The sequence below is a fragment of the Protopterus annectens genome, chromosome 7.part0, assembly GCF_019279795.1.
Source record: "Protopterus annectens isolate FY-2018-M chromosome 7.part0, PAN1.0, whole genome shotgun sequence".
Classification (NCBI taxonomy): domain Eukaryota; kingdom Metazoa; phylum Chordata; order Ceratodontiformes; family Protopteridae; genus Protopterus; species Protopterus annectens.
In genome coordinates, this window is record NC_056739.1 from 1767953099 (window position 1) to 1767970588 (window position 17490).

Below are 17490 nucleotides of genomic sequence, written 5' to 3' on the forward strand. Positions count from 1 at the left end.
CCAAATCCATCTCCAGACAAATGACAAGTGGAGTACCTCAGGGTTCAGTCCTGGGGAAGTACAGGTCAACACTTAACAAAGTTTGCAGATGACTGCAAACTGGGAGCCATTATTGAATCCCCAAATGATGTGGATACTCTACAAAAGGGCCTTATAGAAACAGATGCTTGGTGCCAGAACCATGGGCTCAAGCTCAATGCCAAGAAATGTATTGTTATCCCCTTTGGGAAAAAGCATGTATCCATGAATTACCATATAGGTGGCTGTACACTAAACACAGAAAGTGTGATAAGAGACTTAGGGACACAGGTGGACAGTGGTCGCACCTTTGATAACCACATCGCCACAACAGTCAGGAAATCCTTCTATGTGGCACACCTCATCACGAAGGGCTTTTCATCCAGAAAAAAGGAGGTCATTGTCTCACTGTACTCATCCCTCATTAGACCCATTATAGAATACAACGTCCCATTTGGTATGTACCTCTCAAGACATCTGCAACAACTGGAAAGGCCTCAGAAATACCTCACTAAAAGAATCACAGGCCTAAAGCAGATGACCTACGCTGACTGCCTTAAAAAACTCCAGCTATACTCTGTTGCATATCGTCTACTCAGAGGTGATCTCTGCTTAACATACAAGGCCATGTCAAACCCAGAGCTGTTGGACATGCTACACTAAACCTTGTCATCACAATAAACAAAACATGCTGGAGGAGAGACTCCCCAGACTCTGGAATAGATTGCCCATACATGTCAAGCAGGACCTCTTCAAGAGGAACCTTAGACAGGGGTCCAGGAAAGTAAATAATGTGGGAACCTAGGGCTGATAGCCTAGTACCAGCCTATGAACCTATGAACCTATGAACCTATGAACCTATGAACCTATAACTATTTACGTAGGTATTACACATACTCTCAGTATTTGGGTTGTTTATTATATTTATATTTTTAAGGTTTTATAATGGTTTTATAATGCAATTATTTGAGGTATATTCAGTTTATTTATACGACTACACCTTTTAGATATGCTACAGTCTTGTGTGTCTAAGGTGGGGGGGGTGATTTTGCTGTCATTTTGCTGACATCATGTTTTTTGCAAAATGGGCCAATAGTATTAAAAGGAGGGACTTTCAAATGGTTTTAACAGAAGAAAGTGATGTTTCTTATTGGCAGAAGAAGTTTGTCAGTGTGACAAATGAAAGTGCTTACCTGGATTACTGCTTTTTACTTATTGTACTTTGGATTATTTTAATTAAAAGGTTTTCTTTTGCTGCCAGACTGGATTCTACTTTTTCATTTTACTTGGTTTTGTGTGACTCTTATTGCAAGACAGGTCAAGGTTGTTGCATCCTCTGCCATGGGTCAGTATGAGCTGGTCTAGGGCAATGAAAATGATGAATCTCTGAAGTGTTGGGCCACTGTACTGGTGGTTGACTACATTCCCCAGGTGATGGAGGGGTAGTTGAAGACTCGTACTATGTCAGAGTTGCATTGGACCATCAGAGATGGCAAGGTGTTGAGGAATGTGCATTGACAGTCTAGGGACAAAAATGTGGACCCATAGCAGGCTATGGTCTAGATAGCACCATTACCCCAAGGCAGTTATACTGGAAGTATCTCCAATGCATTATGATGGGATGCTAGTCTGGAGGTGTTCCTATCCATAATGAATATGGACACAACACCACCTGTGGAGGTGTGGTGTGGTCCATGTTTGGGGACTGACAGCTGTAGAATTCATCATAGCCTGGTACAGCAGGTCTGCTGTCTCCTGCTGTGAATTCTCTATTACAGCAGACATGTGTCCTCCACTCCAACTGCAATGAGTGACTGCATTCTGACAGATGTCCACTGTTGAGCAGCATGACCCTCAGATTGCATACATGTGTAGCTGTTATGGTGGTACTAACATTAGGAACACTGCCTAATAAAGCACCATAGGGGTGGCAAGACACATAGCCAGTACCTGGCAACCTAGCGGTGGCAGATGTAGGACATTCTTGGCAGGTCATTGGGTTCTGGTAATCATGCCATCCCAGGCAGAGAGGTCCTGGATCCCCTGAGAATGACACATAACATGTAAGCCACTGTTTTGCAGTCAACCATCTGTTGATAGTACCACAGCATTATTCTGGGTGACAGTGGTACACTGCCCAGGGCTACTGTCACACCTGCCTGAACCACATAATCAGAGAGTTCAACTATGTATCCTGTCATGTAGTCCAGGGAGGTGTTTCCCAATTCATTCACACCCACATGGATATGGAGTGATACTAGTAGTTTGTGGAGTGACATGACTGGCTGTGTCATGTGTTAGATGCTGGCATGTGATTGATATTTGGCTACCTGCTCCATATTCAACCTAGTAAGTGGGATGTGTGTGCCTCAGCATTGAGTTACCCATGCAAGGTGGTTAGCCTTAGGGACTTAGGTTGGGGGTGCAATGTGTAGGTTAAATATGTGTCCCTTGGCATGGGCCATGTTGTGATGTCTGAGTGGGTGTCTGCCTTGCTGGTCTGTGCTGTTTGGGTAGATGTCCATGAAGTAAATAGCACAGAAGCAGTAGAGCCTCAACTCCAGACATCGCAACATGGCACATGTTGTGATGTCTGAGTGGGTGTCTGCTTGCTGGTCTGTGCTGTTTGGGTAGATGTCCATTGAGTGCCTCTGGGAAGGTGGGTGTGTGGCTGTTCACTGTATGGCATGGCTGTCAAAGTGGGTGTCATGGCAAGCTACATGTTTCACATGGTGTGGTGCAGGTGTTGATCTTATCCTCTTGACTTGCTAGTCCATTATTTGCTGGAAAGTGCATATGCTCACATTGGGTGATATATGGGTAACCCTCACAGGTGTGAGTGTTTGGAGTTTAGAGGGGAGTATTTTCTGTGTACATGTGGCAGTTGTAACAGTGCCCCAGAATGGACATGTGCATGAGGCCAATGGGTGAAAGCACAGATAACCACCCTTCAAACATGCCAGGAGGGGTGGACATAACTTGTAAGCACTGGGGTGCCATCTGTGATGAACGAGTTCTGATGACAGCTAACAGGTGTGCCACACTTCATGATACAATAACCTGTTGAAGTGCCAAGCCATAATGCTAGTTGAAGTGCAAGACAGAAAGAACTAGCATGATGTATGGGTGGAAGAGAAGGCAGACTGTCTGCCACCTGTAATACTTTACCACAGCTGTGTAGTTATCAGCCGCTGTTGCCATGTGAAAGTTTGGTAAGTTCTGTAGTATGCACAGTAACTGTGCAACACTATAGTAGACATATCTGGATAGGCAGGAGTTCTAATCCCAATATTGGCAGGTGTGTGTGAATCATGTACTATCTGGTTCATGCCAGTTTTGACCTGTGTACTACCCTTTACACTTCCCTTCACTCCAATTTAGTAGACCTGTTGATGCCATCCACCTCAGAAGTACCTTTAGTTGATTTGGAAATGTATAAGCTGTATGGCGCATCTCATAACTGCATAGCACTAACGTAAGTATACTTACGTAAGCAGGAGTTCTAATCCCATTATTGGTAAGTGTGTGTGAATCATGTACTATCTGGCTCATACCATTTCTGACCTGTGTACTTCCCTTCATTCCAATTTAGTAAACCTGTTGATGTCATCCACCTGAGAAGTACCTTTGGTTAAGATGGAAATGTATAAGCTCTGTGACGCATCTCATAGCTGTATAGCATTAAAGTAAAAATATCTAGATAGGCAGGAGATCTAATCCCAATACTGGCAAGTGTGTGTGAATCATGGACTATCTGGCTCATACCATTTTTGACCTGTGTACTACCCTTTACACTTTCCTTCACTCCAATTTAGTAGACCTGTTGATGTCATCCACATCAGAGGTACCTTTGTTTGAGTTGGAAATGTATAAGCTCTGTGGTGTGTTTCATAACTGCATAGTACTAAAGTAAGAATACCTAGATAATCAGGAGTTCTAATCCCAAACCTGGCATGTGTGGTGAATCATGTACTATTTGGCTCGTACCATTTTTGACCTGTGTACTACCCTTTACACTTCCCTTCACTCCACTTTAGTAGACCTGTTGATGTCATCCATCTCAGAAGTAACTTTGGAAGAGGTGGGCATTTATAAGCCTTTTTATACTGCCAGGTGACATTTTACTCCTTTATATTTATTTGGTATGACCACTACAAGCAGGATTTTTACTCACCAGCCTTGCGATGCAGCCTTTGCAACCTGTTGGCCATGTGCTTCCTGGTTCACAGCCCGCTCAGCTGGAGCTGTAATGAAAATAGAGAAACATTTATGCATACCTATCCATCACATACACTGGCTGGACTTTGGTAAACTGCTAATATAAATACTTACATACTGCTGGGACATCTCCCATCTCTCTTGCTTCTTGGACCCACTGTTACAAGAGCTCCCTCTTCCTCCATTTCAAGTCGGCATAGTGTTGCTGGACCTGCTCACCAGTTTGAGGGATACCAGTGGCACTGTTGAGATCATGGGCAAGACTTTCCCAGGCTTCCTCTTTATATTGGGAGCCCTGGTACTGGTCCTGCAGTAGTCTCACATCATGTTTTTTTACCAGGAGTCCTACCATGACCTTGGACTCCTGTATGTCCCAGCACTGCACCCAAAAGTGCATGCCCTCTGCAACACCTGCCATACTGCTACAGTGGGGAGCTGCAACCAGTTATGAGCTATATTCCCATCTGTGGGGTTTAAATATGGCCAACTTCCCACCCTTTGCTGTGATTGAATGGTTTTGAATATGCTGAGCTAAGCAAAACTATGGGTAAACTTGCTTAGCTAAGGTTGGCAGTGCTTAAAGGGGAAGGTGCTGAGCACAGCTTACCAGTGTACACATCTACTTAGCTACAGTACTTTCTGCTTAGCATTTACGTTTCAACAATGCTTACAGTGCCTCAGCTGAGCTCAGCATAATGTAGCATTATTTCCCTTTCATTTTTTGGATGATCATGATGATGAATTTCATTCATCATTTAGCATAGCTTATGATATGTATGTTGACCTTCCATATCCCCCCATGTGCTTTTCTGACATATTACATTTTGTGTGACTGCATATGGGACACTTGTGTTTATGTGGAGGTTTCACAACTTCAGTACACTGACACCTCACATCTGGCCCTAATACACTGCTCTAGTTGGGAAATATAAGTTACTTACTACATAAATATACTAAAACATTGCATTTGTTGTGATTTCACATACATAATAGGCTACAGTGGATCTAGAACCCTTACTGGCTATATGCAAACCGCATGGTCTAATCACTACACTATTGAACTACTGCTCATAGTGCCTGTCTATTGCTATTTAACTTCTTGCCACGTAAGCTGGCCTAAGCATAGCTAAGCAACAGGCACACCTGCGCAGCTATGCTTAAACGTTCCTGCTGATGTGAAAAAAAATATTACGGACACTTTTTAAATATTGCTCTTACAAACTTAGACAGTTGTTAGAATAACATATTTTGCATTCGCATGCATTTTCTGAAGGGGATGATGTCTAAAACATAGTTCTATCATTATTTTCTAACTTCATTCTTTAATGATATGCCACTACTTTGGCAGTCGCCACATTCATTTCATGGCTGTACACTATACGGCAGGAATCTAGACATTCTCTGGGGATCTCTCCTGTTGGGGGTTTACATTCTGTGAAAAGAGCAATCTCACTCTTTTTACATTGTCGTATGGCAATTCTGGTGTGCAGGGGACATGTATCGTGTTAGAGCACTACTCTCAGACATGCCCCCTGCACTTGTACACATTTCCGTGTATGTATTGCAGCAATGCAGAGCGCCTTCATGCATATGCACGGAGCACTGCCATGTTGCTCCCGTGTAGTCTCTTCCATGCAGGAATAGGCTATTCTGCACGGAAGTTTGCTGAATCCCAGGGAGATTTCCTAGTTAGGTTTAGCAAGATAATTTTTGAAATCTTGATAGTTACATTTATTATTGCATTCAATGAGTATTTTTTTTTATTTTATGGAAGAGCCTATTTATATCTGAGTGTTACCATAGAGATTATTCTTAAATATGCCATTATATTTGCTTTAGAGGATGACATGCATCTATGCAGCTATTCACATGTGAAGAGGATTTGGCAGTAAATAATTCCGCATGTGCAGTGAAGCCATCAGTGTCAAAATCTCTGAATACAGAGGTATTTGAAGATGGCTCTGATTTCAGTGTTATTGTAAATGTGACTGATTTATGGTCCAATATAACAAGATAGGAAGTTACAACTAATGAGGAGCTGGCCTCTACCATACTGGACCAAGTCAAGGATTATGTCTCCCCTAGTTGGGGTGTGGGCTAACTGGTCCAGAAAGTTTGTATTAATGAAGTACAGAGATCTCTGAGTGTAAGTCTTTCATTTGATGAAGGGATAGTTGAAGTCCCCTAGGAGAATGTTGTTTGGCTTAATGCATAGGGACTCCATACTAGTCAGGTAGAAGGCAAGAGTCATGGAGGACATAGAAGGGCTCCTATAGTTAGTTATGATGCAATAAGGGGATTTGTTAATGGCAAGTTGGATAGTCCAGGCTATTCTCTTGTCTAATGAGCCTGTAGGTGATATTATATTCTTATGAATATCGAAACATTGTCAACCTTTACTGTCTTTCTCCAGTGCAGTGGGCCTGAACAGTAAGTGTTGAAATATCAGATACACACCACCACCACCACTCTGACCAAATTCAGCAAAAACACAAAAGAAAAATGAGCATAGTATCAAAAAGCACAACACCAGGGTGAAAAACTCTCAGATAAATTTATTCTGGTACCTCAGCCTTTCGCCTTCAAGGAATATTTTCATCTAGTCACAACACCATTTTATAAAGTCATCCAAGTGCAAATTTCAATTAACATCAATTATATATTTAAAGAAATACATTCCAACCTATTCCAACATTTCATTATGTTTAACAGCAAATACATTAAACTTAAATCATTTATAACACATTAATCACAACTGTATTTATCTATCGAAAAAATAAAATAATTTTTCATATAATCATACTCATAACATTTTAAAGGGTTAAATTACTATCAATATTCATGGGTCTGTATTGAAAGAACAATAGGAACAAAGTGTGAATGCTCAGATGAGTGAAAATGCTGCAAATCAAAAATGTTATTGTGAGGGGCTGCATCGACACCCCCCACTAAATATATATTCCAACTCCAAGATTGCACTACACTGAAGAAAGGGCAAATATTCCAATCTTCACTGTACTGTGTTAAAAAAAAACTTTGATTTGCGGAATTTTCACTCAGCTGAGCGTTCGCACTTTGTCACTTTCGTTCTTTCAATATGTAACCAGTATTCATACCCCTGGGTTGAAGAGTTCTAGAATGTATTATCATTTTACACTCTAATTTATTTAGCTTATTTCTAAAATTCCCTCCTTTGGCCATAAGGTAGCATGCTAACGCACTCAAGAAAAAATCATTGCTACACACCTCCATTGGCAGATATAAAATGTTCAGCTACTGGATTTAAACTGTTCCCCTTTCTTATGTCCCCCTAGATGTTCCATAATTCTCACTTTGACTTTCCTTTTTGTTTATCCTATATACCATTTTACCTTTTTACACCCACAGCCTATAATGTTTACAACACCATGTGAATTACAATGGAAACCTTCTCTAGCAATATAACGTCTACCATTCCAACCATCAAGATTTTTAACTCTATTACAAACCATACAATTCCCACATGAATCCATGCCAACTCTGTCTTTTTAATTTTCCCACAACTCACACTTGATATTTCTTTTAAATTACTATATCTACCATACATAAAAGATACATAATCTGGATTAATAAAGTTGTGATTAATGTGTTATAAATGATTGAGGTTTAATGTATTTGCACTTAAACATAATGAAATGTTGGAATAGGTTGGAATGTGTTTTTTAAATATATAATTGATGTTAATTGAAATTTGCACTTGGATGACTGTATAAAATGGGGATGTGACTGGATGAAAATATTCCTTGAAGGTGAAAGGCCAAGGTACCACAATACATTTATCTGAGAATTTCTCACCCTGGTGTTGTGTTTTATGATACTACACTTATTTTTCCTTTGTGTGTTTGCAGAAAGTGTTTAAACCCTGCAGTGATGGAGTGCTCTCAATTGTCCTGAACCAGGTCTCCATATATCGATGTAGTCCAAGGTAAGCAATGCCTGTGGGGAGTATAGCTTTTGTTGAGGCTCAAAGCATTGAGCAGCAGTACCTTTTATGTTATTTGTATTTTGTTTTGTTAAATCAGAAGCCTTTGAACACTGACACTGGTTAAAAATATGTACAATAGGGTTGGGCAATGTTTTGCCAATATACAAAAGCCTTACAGAGATAGGTGCAGGGCATCCCTGGCAAAGCATTTAGAACTACCCACTATCTCCTCCCAGGTTGAAAACAAACCCCTCCCAAATGAGATCAGAAGTTAAGCCAATTGCTGAACACAATAATCATTTGTTCATTTTGTAGCATCATTCTTAGTGATGATAAAATGCCTGTCAAGGCTAGATTCATACTTGCCTGGGTCACATAATCTGAGACCTCTATCATGTCTCTCTTCATATGGTCCAGGGAAGTATGTCTCAAGTCATTTCCTCCTGCGTGTACTAAAAGTGTGTTATATGTGCATTTGTGAGTCAAGGACTTAGGTGCATGCACGATGTGGTGAATCCTGGCACTCAACAGGCAAATAAATGCGACTTTCTCCTGATTCAGCCTGGTGAGGGATGCATCTGTGTGTCTCACTATTGAGTCACCTATGACTAGGATGCAAGATCATGTGAAAGTTTGTCATATATGCCTTTGAGCTGAGAGCCTTAGATGCTTGTTTCTAGGTTGGGGCTGCCTGAGTTGAGTGTTTATTGAGTTGCTGAGGTTGCTTGCTTTTAGGTTACATTTATGTGGTCTTTGTGTTTTAGGTAGGTTACTTTTAAAAGCCACAGCATATGAAACTCTATCCACAGGAGTCAGCAAACGCTGCACGGTGTGCAGGAATAGTGCAAGAGCTGCTGCACGCAAAATGGCAGACAAGCGATCAAGGAATGAGCTCCTGGGATGTGCACGAGCACTCCAACACTATTCCTGTACAAACACAGCTCCTGTATGCTAATTACTCCATTTGCAGGAAAAAACATGCAAATGAAGTGAATTAGCAATCCAGGAAGCAGGCAGGTGTCTGTGCAGGAATAGTGTAAACTGCAGAAATCTATTCAGTTCTGCAAATTACATAATGGAGGCATGACAGCTCCAAAGAAAACATGTATTCAATGTAGTAGGCATGCCAATGGCCATGGTAAATAGTTGCAAAATTATAAAAAATAACTTTTATTTTTTTTTGGCCAATTTCAAGCGTTTAAGCATAACGCAGCGTTGTGCAAACAGGATCGGCCCGAAAATAAAAAAAAGCTGGAAATAAGCTTTTAAACCAAAATCAGCATTCTGCCATAATATTCAATGGCATGCAGAAGACAATACCATTCAATAGTGGTTGCTAAGGGGGAAGGCTGAGTGTCAGTCTTGTAACCATGCATTAGCAGTCGGTTCTATGCAAATGAGGGGACTGATATTGAATCACAGATTTCCCTCAGTGTTAGCTAGCACCCAACCATGTAAGTGCACCAACACCATGGAGCAAGCCTAAGAGGTAGATGACCTCATAAGGGGGAGTGTCATGCATGTTGTAAGCTTATTGGAGCTCTGTGGCCTGTGTTTGCCCTTAGCAAAGCACAGCTAAGGAAGGGTGCGTGTCTGAGGCTGCCTAGCAGTGTTTAGAATGCCTAAATGGGTGTGCGTGCCACACACCGGCTTTTAAACAAAAAAAAATAAAACCAGGAACTAGCAGCTCTGTTCACATCTAAGCGCTGGGTATATGCGGTGCTTCTCGGGGCTTAAATGGGAAGGCAATGGGAAGGGAAAATAGCAGTAGGAAGGCAATCAAGGAGAACTAGCATAGCTGGCAGGTGAAATATATCAGAATCAGCCAATTACACAGGCAGCAGCCCAGCCCAACACACTACTATAAACTATGCAAACAGTTTTCACTCTGGTTTTTCCCACAAACTCTACACCACCAGTGTACACAGACTGGGAAATTTTACCAGACAAAACTAACAAAATGATAGGAGCTGCTGTCACTCTCATACATCTATATGTGGAAGAGGCTGAGGGTGGTGATGATGAGAATGCTGATAAGCAACCCACAGTGAGGAGAAGGAGAAGAGTCTGAAGATCCAGGATAATCTACCAGGGACTACATGAGCTGGAGATAGTAGGGCACTATAGGGTGGACAGGGACATCCTACAGCAAATTGTTGAGCTGTGCTGGCCACACCTCACACACAGAACCAACACAGGGGAACCCATCCCAGTGGATACCAAGGCATAGGTAGGCTTAAGAATACTAGCCACAGGTACCTTTGAAAGGCCAACTGGGGATATCATGGGGATCTCACATGCATCAGCATCCAGGGTACTCTACCAGTTCCTGGATGCCATGTCAGCACGTGCCAGTGAGCACATATATTTCCTCAACACCCATGAGGCATTGACCAGCAATATGCATCTCTTCCACCAAATAGCAGAATACCCTGAGGTAGGGGTGCTATAGAGTGCATGCACATACACATCAAAGCGCTACCCAGCAAGTGGGGTAGGGTCTACGTAAACCGCAAGGACTTCCCCTCCATCAACTGCCAGGTTGTGTGCAATGCCCAGGGCATTATTATGAATGTGTATGCTGGCAACCCTGGAAGCTATCACGACTCCCACATCTGGCATATGACACAGCTGTCCCAGATATTTGCCAGTGGGGACATCCCATATGGCCACCTAGTGTGGGATGCTGGTTATGCACTGGAGCCGTGGCTGATGACACCCATCAGAAATGCACACACACCCAAACAAGAACTCCATAATGAGGCACACTCACAAATGAGAATCATAATAGAGCATGTGTTTGGGATGTTCAAGTCATAGCTCCGGTGCCTGGACATATCCAGTGGAGCTTTGCAGTACTCTCCAGCTACATGTACACAAATTTCCATTGTATGTGCCATGCTACACAATATGATCCTGCGGAAACAGCTGCAGCAGAAACCACTCGGGGCAGGGCCACACAGCCCCCCACCATTGCCAAGACCAGCACAGGCACAGAGTGACTCAGAGGGAGGAAGAACCTGAGCCTGCCCAAGTAGGCAGAAGGAGGCATGCCCAGTATGCCCAGCCTTTGGCAAAGAGGTAACGCATAGCACATACACTGACATGGTAGAAACCCAGGGAATGACACCTTTCTCTGACTCACACATAGAGTAAAAGAGATGCCAAACATGATGCTACCTGTGTTTTACCATGTATAGGGAGTGTACTATGTGCATCTGACATAGTCAACCCTCCAGCACCATCCTCAATACTGGCACAGCCACAAGTAACTCACTCTTCTTATCAATTGACGGACGGAGTAGTATGTTCTACTAGTTGTAGCTATGGTATGGATGTGAGCATGCAAGGGAATTGGGTGGCTGAATGGTATGGCAGCAGATAGTGGACACCTATATGGGCAGCATGGAATCCATAACAAATACTGGTGTCAACAAAGTAGGCAGTACTAGACAAGGTGACAAATCCCACTGCAGTACATGTGGTAGCCCAAATGTGTGTCCATAGGACACACACATGCATATCAGTGAGGTTCACATACCCAACAACAGCCTCAGCCAGCAGGACAGGTGTAGATGACCATAAAGAAAGGCTGTGCTAAGGCCTAAAATTAATGGCAATGGATAACAGCCCCCTTCTAGACCTACAAAGACAGATTACAACAGGTCAGGCAGTTGTATGTTAGTTCTGCAGAGTATGAAGTCTGAAACTGAAATGTTGGTCAATAAAACTTAAGATCTGTACTCTACTGATATGCCTCTAGTCTGCATGATAGGTCAGAATACAAAATGAAATGGAAGCCAACGGAGTATCTGAAATACCAGTACAGTCATAGCAAATGTTTACAGTTGTCAGGTGTGCCACCCCCACAATCCTATGTAGAAATGCAGTAACATGTAAGAGTGTGGTTAATAACAGTGGAGCACAAATTACCTGAGCTGGCCCAATTTACAGGATAGATTGTTGCATGTGTGCAATATGCAGGGCTCTGTGTGTTAGGTTGTTGTGCGTTGTATATTTTGTGGAAGTGGTCAGCATGTAGGCATGGAGGGTTGTGTCTCAGTGGCCTGTGGCCACTACTGTTGGTGACAGGGCCATGTTCTGACAACTACAGTGCCAACCACAATAAATCCCAGCAAGAACTAATTTAGCAGTCATCCATACTCATTGTTCAGTTGTCAATATATGTCACCATCTGAAGGATGGACATGCCATGAATGTAGGCCCAAACAAACACACAGTACACAGGTGGAAGTACCCTAGACAGAGTACATAAAATGTAACTGTCAACTGCACACACCTTTGGAATTGTACATACAGGTTAGCAGCACATTAGCTGTCTGTATAGCATGGAATGCTGATGTATTCTGGCCAATCACTGCAGACCACAAAAGCACAGTTATGAAGTAATGAGAGAATGCCTATGTCCCCGCACAAGACAGCATAAGGGAAATGTCCCAGGTATATCTATGAGTCAGCTGTAAGAAGCCTCCACATCACACATGCACTCAGTTCACCCCACCATCATCCACATATTTATCACAGGTCGTATCACTGCTGTTTGGAATGAGTACAGCATGATCCCCACTTCTGTATGGGAATACCCACAGAATGCAGCATGCTGAAGAGATGTCCTATGCAGGTGTGTCCCACTCCCTAGCTTTAAGCAGCACCTTGCCAGCATCCAGACCAATGGATTAATATGAACAGGAACTATTGCCATTAACACCTCATACACTTACCCTGTCACTCCAGGGGAATCCAGTGGCTCACAGTCTGGGACTGTAGGAGTGACAGAATGACTGGCCTGCTACAGATGGCCTGCATCACTATCAAATGCCCTACAGTCCTCTGTCAAGGGCCTGTGCCTCACCTATACTGCCAATGTATGTTATCTCATGGGGACCCAAATAACAACATAACACAGTCTACAGAACACAAATGCAAGGCCATGTCAACAAATCCCAGTAGCGTGCCCACCATGTCCTACTGCAGGAACTGTGGACCAACCCCTAAATAAAGCTGAGATGAAGGGACAGCTATAGGGATACTTTGCAGATATCACTCACATAATGTTAGGAAGGGGATAGAATAACAGATTGGGGAGTGTAGAAGCATGGACGCCATGGAGTGTGTGAAGTCTGAAACTCTAATGTGTGCCCATACTACCCCTGCCTGTAAACCCAGTAATGGGTAGCTACAAACCTGCTTGTAAACCACAATGTGAAGGGGAACTGACTAGATGTAAGAGCCCTGCCTCTGGGTAGCCTGGGTGAATCTGTACAGCTGAGAGGTATGGCCACAGCAGGATATGGCCATTCTGTTATGTCAATAGATGTACAAGCAGGGGATCCTCAGCCACCACAGTACCAAAGTGCTGGACCATTTACACAGATCCATCAGCAAGTGTCTGCAGTTACCCCTCTAGCATGGCATGTGTGTGCAAGAATATGTAGGCTGCAGACCACAATACTGGGCACAGCTTCATTCATCTTGTATTTCCCAGGAAATAACTGTGAGCAAATAAGTATATCTGTTGGTAGATGATGACATAATACATCATAGTGTAAAACAGTATATGTCTGAATATCTCTGGTAACACCAAGCATGTAACACAAGCAGCACAGACAGCAATAGTCACATTATCCCACTATGTGTCGCCCATTGTGACTCCATATTGTCAAACTAACTACAGATATGCTTCAGAAACAGGTTGCTAGCTGTAGTTGTAGAATACAAAATCCTGCACTGGAGTACAACCTACCTGGAATGGATTCACACACTCAATACAGAAGGTTATACTTCTTATGCTCCTATACTTAGAGAAATGAAGCCCATGTCTGACAACAAAATACAGAAGGTCATACTGGGCATGCTCTAACACTTAGAGAAATGAAGCCCATATCTGACAACAACAGTGGACTATACATATCTGTCATTCGCAGATGTCTTTGCACACACACCACATTGCACACCATTCATGCTTTGCACACACATTGGATAGGAATACTCACACATATCCAAGGCCAACACACTATAATAGGTCAAACATACATGCACAGAGCTGTGGGGAAGAGAGAGGCAGACAGTGACAAAGAGATTGCCATCATGGGTCCTGTCCCACCCACCACACATCCAATTGGCCAACATCACATGATGTGCCGATGTCAATCACTGTAGACATTTGCGTTTGGTAGCCTTCAACCCTATAGTGTCTGTGGTGCTTGTGATAACTGTGTAACATGATAGTATAAATCAGTATTCATCTAGCATTTGTATACCCAGTCCTGTCAAATGTAAAGTTGTGTGTGACTGAGTGTTGTGTGTGTGTTCCCAGAGGAATGGTTTATGATCCATTCATACACACTGCATTTCCCATAGCCCATGTTAGCACTCATGCTGATGTCAGTCACCTTGAAATAACCATCAGGCCAATTAGCAGTCCCATAATGTCCATGATGCGTGCAATAACCATGTAATGCTATACCGTAACATACTCATTAGGCAGGAGTTCTAATCCAAGACAGGGCAAGTGTGTGTGTATGTGTGTGTGTGTGTGTGTGTGTGTGTGTGCGTGTGTGCGTGTGTGCGTGTGTGCGTGTGTGCGTGTGAGCGTGTGTGTGTGTGTGTGTGTGTGTGTGTGTGTGTGTGTGTGTGTGTGTGTAGAGATTAATGATTTTGAGGCCATTCACAGTCAGTACACCTCCCATTGCCCTACTTTAGCAAGCCTGCTGATGTCAGTCATCTTGAAATATCCCTTTGGAGAAGGGCTAGCCCTATAAGCTCCAAGCCATGTGCAATAACTGCATAATGCTATAGTGTAACATACTAGTCAGGTAAGAGTTCTAATCCCAGACATAGCACCTGTGAAACTCTTTCGGTGTGTAGAGATTACCGATTTTGAGGCCATTCACAGTCACTACACCTCACATTGCCCTACTTTAGCAAGCCTGCTGATGTCAGTCACCTTGAAATACCACTTTGAACAAAGGCTAGTACTATAAGCTCTGTGGTGCATGCAATAACTGTGTAAAGCTGTAGTGTAACAAACTAGTTAGGTAGGAGTTTTCATCCCAGACATGGTAACTGTGGAACTCTGATTGCGTGTAGAAATTAGTGATTTTGAAGCCATTCACAGTCACTACACCTCCCATTGCCCTACTTTAGCAAGTCTGATGATGTCAGTCACCTTCAAATAACCCTTTGGACACAGGCCAGCCCTCTAAGTTCCATGGTGCATGCCATAAAGTGGAACAAAGTAGTAAAAGTAACTACACCGATATGGGTTTGAATCTCATCTGTGGCAAGTGTTTATGTGTGTACCTCAAAGATTTTGGCCCCATTTACAGCCAGTACACATATCAGAGCCTGAGTTTATTAGTCCTGCAGATATCATCCGTCTTACAAGTACCTGTTGCCAACCCTAAACCATGTCAGGTCAGTGGTGCATGTAGTAAATGCATAACATAATGGTCCATAAAGATTGTTAGATAGAGGTTTAAACCTCACCCCTGGCAAATGTAAATGTGTGATTAGGGTAAAATTATTTTTGGGATCTGTCACCCACTACATCACCCAATGCCAGTATTTACAAGGGCTGGTGATGTTCCTCACCTTAGAAGTAGCTTGGGACAACATCCCTTCAATAAGCTCCATGGCGCACATGATAAATACAGTACACTATAGTAGCAATGCATATTGAGATAGGGGTCTGAGTCTCAGTACTGGCTAGTGTGTGTGTCTGTCATCAATATCCTGTGTGGAGGTTGCTGTGATTGTGTAATAACAGGCTGCATTGTGGGGTGGATTTTGCTAATTTATTATATTGAGGAGCTACTATATGTCACAATGTCCACCTTACAAGCACAACAGATGTCAAACACCAGAGAGGCTGGTGTAGACAATCCATAGCCCTACATGTGACATTATGGATCAGTGAGCAATATAGGCAACCCTTGTATTACTCAAAGAACACTCTCCACCCATGTCTCATACACAAACACACTTGGCTAGGCAACAACCACTAAATTGGTAGTTCCCTACATATTGCCTCACAGATAGTAACCAAGGTGTGATTAAAGTGAACTACATGCCTGTTGACCACAACAGTGCCAGTGACATTGGTATGTACTGTGATGTTTAACATCTCCTGAGTGTGTTATCCAGCAAGTAAAAGGACATGGCACCATGTTCCATCCCTACAGTAGGCAAATAAATGCTTACAGTGGTCCTTTTGCTATGTTCCCCATTGTACACCTGCAACAACTGTAGAGTCTGCAAATGTAACCCACAAAGGGAATACCATGCCTTATACACATGCCTTGTATGGACAGACACCACTAACTAAACTGAATGCCTCTATCATGCTGTCAGTATAGGTGCAAGCCTGACCTTAGTGCCATATCCAGGTCTCCCCAAATGAGGTCAGGAATGCTACATCAGAAGATACCAATATGTCCATACAACTAGCCCTTAGAGACCTCAAGTACACATCCACATCTCAAATATCATGTGTGTGGGACATGTGCACAATCCAGACACTGTCCATGTTATGGAATATAGATCACATACATGGGAAGCAGTGCACATCATTGGCCACCCACAATAGTAACCCAGATGAGTGGATGGTGAATACAATGTCCACCTGTGGGGACCACTCCAGGGATTACACCCTAGAGCTACACTAGAGACCATTGTCATGTGGCCTGATGCCAAGGTATTCCCTTTACCTAGCCTTGTACAGCTGCCAGGCTCATTCACCTACTACAAACCTGCGAAGCAATGAACCTATGCATCTCAGTACTGGCAAGTGTGTGTGTGTGTGTGTGTGTGTGTGTGTGTGTGTGTGTGTGTGTGTGTGTGTGTGTGGAGATTAATGGTTTTGAAGCCATTCACAATCAATACAACTCCCATTGGCCTACTTTAGCACACCTGTTGATGTCATTCACCTTGACATAACCCTTTGACCATGTATCACTCATATAAGCTCTGTGGTGCTTGAGATAACTGCATAATACTGTAGTATAGCAAACTAGTTAGGTAAGGCTTCTAATCTTGATCTTGCCAACTGTGATAATGTGTCTGTTTCCCTAACAGAGTGCATTAACACCTGCTTTAGTGGACATTCACATGTACTACATTTCCCTTATCCCTTCTTTAGCACTGATGCTGATATCACTCACCTTCAAAGATACCTTTGGATAGCTCTCCAGCATGGAAATTTTGTGGTGCATGCAATAACTACATAACACTGTAATAGCAATACATACTCAGGTAGGGGTTTGAAACTC